Raw genomic sequence first — 4,464 nt, 5'->3', positions numbered from 1 at the left:
TGTGAGCACTCACCATGCATGTGTCTGTCCCACAGTGTGAGCACTCACCATGCATGTGTCTGGTCCCACAGTGTGAGTGCTCACCATGCATGTGTCTTTTCACGCCACAGTGAGTAAACACTTATCGTGTACCAAGCACATGTGGGCTGCAGACAGACCCTGGTCGAATGAGATGCCAAGGAAGAGACAAAGAAGCTCAGATAACATCAGCCAGTCTCCACGTTAGGTTCAGGGGGATTCTGGAGACACTTGACATCTAGCAGGTTACTCTACCCCTCTGGCTCCATCTCTAGGCATCCTCTCCTGTCAGAAGGACTCTTCTGGCATGACATAGCAGAACAGAGAACTGACACAGGGACTGAGGGTGGCAAAGCTACCTCATCTACAGAAGCTGTCATCAGCAGGCACCTCCTATGCTGTGGCTAGCCTGGCATAGGATTCTCCTGCTGACCACATCCACCCAGCACCTTGTTGGAAGCTGTGCTCAAAAGGTCTGCATTCTCAGAGCCTGAGAAAGGACTAGTGTCTCTAAAGACTCAGCTGGATTGAACTTTCCCAGCACCCTTTGCACATTATTATAATCAGCCTCTGAATCTGCAACATTGTAACCTTTGCACACTATTGTAGTTTCAGTCAACCTCTCTCTCAATAATAACTTGTTTCTCTGTTGGCCAAGCATCACATTTTCTGCATGCAGAGGTCATATATTATTTATTAAACATTGTAAGGCCCTTCATATCCTGGAGGCTCTTATTATCTGATGTAGATGAGGCTCAGAGGTTTGCCGTCTTAGGAGAGAGGAACAGCTGGTACCGGCTTTAAGAAAGAAACTCAGGAGGTAGGGACAGGAGGATCTCTAGGAGTCTGAGGCCAGCCTGCTCTACATAGCGGACTACATGACAGCCAACCAGGACTATATTGAGAGACTCCGTCTCAAAAAACAGAAAGGGAGGGAGGAAAGAAGGGAGAAAGGGAGAGAGGGAGGGAGGAAGGAAGGAAGAATGAAAAAGAAGGAAGGAAGAAGGAAGGAGGAAGGAAAGAGGAAGGAAGGAGGAAGGAAGGAGGGAGGGAGGGAGGGAGGGAGGGAGGGAAGGAAGGAAGGAAGGAAGGAAGGAAGGAAGGAAGGAAGGAAGGAAGGACTTAAAGAAAAACTGAGTTGTGCTGTGGGTATCAGCCATTGTGACTAGTGTCTGACTGGCTTTATTTTGTCCTCTGTTGTTGACTTAAAAGATTTCATGTGACAGACAATAGAACTATTACATCTAAAATTGAATAACCAAGAACACAATTTGACCTAATGGAGTAAAAGTAACAGATGGAGAAAAAAAAACTGTATTTTAAATAACCAATTTGCATTTAAAAGCCTAGATTATCTCTATGGATGCTGGTCCTGCATTTACAGTATTTGTGCTTGATGGACTATCACTATATCCATGATACCGTGTACTCTGTCATATCTAAATGGTTAAAATGGGACTCTGGAAGGAGTCACCTAGCTTTGTCTCTTTTTCTATGAGCAAAACACAGATATTGTTTAATGTTTTGATCCCATCCAAAAGAATTATAGAACATCATAGACTTTAAATTTATCAAGAACCATCAGTACTTAAGATATAAACATCATGAATGTTATTAGAGATCAGTCTTTTGTATAATTTGGATAAGGATTAAATCTTTGATTATCTCTAACTAGAGTAAATGGAGTTAAAGTGTAATATCAAGACTAGATGTTTTTTCTTTTATCCATATTATGCGGAACGATAAGAAATATCTAGATATAGATATAGATAGATAGCAGAAAAAAACATTTGAATCCTTTAAACATGAAAACTAGTTTTGCATAGTACAGAAGTTTAAGCAACAGTTATAAAAAACATAAAAACAAAAAGAAAGGACATAATATCTTCAATTATAACTTTATTAAAACCAAGGCTAGCATTATTTTATCACTTGGAATATTAAATGTCATAAACAATTTTTATAAATCTGATCACAGAAGTATTTTAAAAACATGAAGTGCCAGGTGTGGTGGCACACTCCTTTAATCTCAGCACTTGGGAGACAAAGGCAGGTGGATCTCTGGGAGTTAGAGGCCTCTCTGGACTACAGGGCACATTCCAGGACAGCCAGGGCTACTCAAAGAAACCTGTCTCAAAAGCAAACAAACACAGAGAAACATAAAGAGTAAGAGAAACGTTTAATCACTCCGTGTGCTCTCTTATCAGTGGTGATGAAGGTGAGCACCACCCAGAATTTTTGAAGCCCATATGAATAGACTCTCGGATGAGGTGAGAATGTTCCCCTGGTTGAGTTCCCTAGTTTAGCGGTGAGTTAGAAGTACCTGGACACAGTCCCGATTTTTCCTATTTTTCATAGGAATGCCGTCTTTGATATGATGGTTTTTTTTCCTTTTAATTGATGATATCATCTGGTTTTATCCTTTGAGAAGACTCTGTAACTAATTTGGAATTTTAATTACCATACTTAAAAGTCCTTTTCAACGTAAAGTTGGCTGGTGTGCCAGAAGGCGGTTCATCTCCAAATACTTTTTCCTTTTTGGAAACATTGTTGCTCCACACCCTAACCCTACCACCACCACCCCTTCCTCTTTCTAATTGCTCTCCTGTCTAGCCAGCTAGGGAATATGTGTGTGTGGATTGTCACTTGTTTTTCGTGCTACCTTTGGGACCCATTTTTTTCAGCTTTTACCTTGAGATCATCTCCCCCGGACATATATGAAATTTCAGAGGACTCATGTCGCTGGGTGACCAATCCCTCATATGTATCTCTTCAGGTGAGCCAATACAGTTGGGTTTTCCTATGAGCCCATTGCACTTTGTGGGGTGCTCACCTGTCGAGCCATGAAAGGATATCTTGGTTCTTGGCTGGGCATGGGCCTTGAATCCTGACCCCAATGGGGAAACAGCAGGTGTTCGGCCACGCCCCCAGAATCCAGGTTCCTGACATGCGGTCTAGATCTCCATTTGACCTGAGCCTCGAAGTCACATTTGGTTATGCAGCCCCTCCCAAAGGAGCGTCCCCAAACACAGGGAGAGGGCGTGACTATAGGCTTCAGCCTCAAGAGATTTCCATATTCATGAGTTACCTGAAGGTCAGAGGGCGTAGCTAATTAAGTTATTCCTTTTCCCAGTCCCTTCTCTTTCCCCCCTCCCTATTTAAGTCAGGCCCACCCTGGCCTAAACTCGGGTGGGTGCACATCTAGACCTTCTATCACACACCATGAACAATAAAGCTTTGGAACCCACGGACCTCTTCTTGTCATTGGGGCCTGCCATCGTGGAAAGCTTCCTTGTGTTCCAGCCACAGGGACCTGTACTCCACCCTGACACCTCCACACTTTGGATAGGAGAGTACAAGTATATTTTGTCTTCAGAATCTTTATCACCAGGTGCTCATAAAACTCCGAAGGCTGGTCAGGGTCACAGGAGAGGCAGCAGGAAGGAAGGGATTGTGTATTTGAGAATGAGTGTCAGGAAACAAAGGCCATGGGATAATAAAACATTTCAAAGACAAACAGAAACCAAAGTGCATTTGGAGTTTCAAGAGCAAGCAGAAACCAAAATACCTTTAGAGATCTGAAAGCAAGCAAGCAAGCAAACAAACAAACAAGCAAGCAAACTGTCTATACAGAATGCTTTCAAACTAGATACCTTAAACCAAACACTTTGAAAGCAGACCAAAAGGTACCTATGAAATTACCCCAAATTCCGTGGTCCAACGTGGAAACAGTTTCATGAAGTTTTATAGTTTTACAGAACATACACACACACACACACACACACACACACACACACACAGAGAGAGAGAGAGAGAGAGAGAGAGAGAGAGAGAGAGAGAGAGAGAGGGAGGGAGGGAGGAAGAGAGAGAGGGAGAGAGAGAGAGAGCACAACAAATCAGCACAACAAATCAAGGTAAAGTTAAAATACATTGAGGGACACATCACAGAGGTGTTCACAGCAAGTTCGATTTTCTGTAGGCCCAACAAGCTATCTGATGACAGTCTTAGCTTTGGAGTTGATGGAAGCTAGTAGTCTGCTAAGTTAAAAGGTTTTATCTATTAGTCACTGGATGTTCTGGCACATGGTTGGGGAAGGATGGCTGTTTTAGGGCTTCAGCTAGCCTAAGAGAAGGGAATTAGCCTCTGGATAGTCAGCCATGCAAAATCCTCACAGCTCTGAGATGTGATCATTCACTATTTGCAGACATAGCCTCCTTCCAGGAATTTTCACTCACTCATGGGTACTGTTGTGTTTATAAAATATAAGCAGAGGAGGGATATGTTTGGTGGATGTGTAGTCAGGTAAAGGGGAAGGGGGTGCCTCCGTGGGCCCATGCTGAGGCATCCCTTCCCCGTGAGGGACCAGCCACAGGATGGTATAGTATAGAATAGAGTTTATTCAGGGCATGGGGAAAGGGAGTTGAGAGGATAGTAGTGAATGAGAA

This window comes from Grammomys surdaster, unplaced genomic scaffold (assembly GCF_004785775.1).
Source record: "Grammomys surdaster isolate TR1022 unplaced genomic scaffold, NIH_TR_1.0 843, whole genome shotgun sequence".
NCBI lineage: Eukaryota > Metazoa > Chordata > Mammalia > Rodentia > Muridae > Grammomys > Grammomys surdaster.
The sequence above is the reverse complement of the archived record's forward strand: the minus strand, read 5'-3'. Positions refer to the sequence as shown.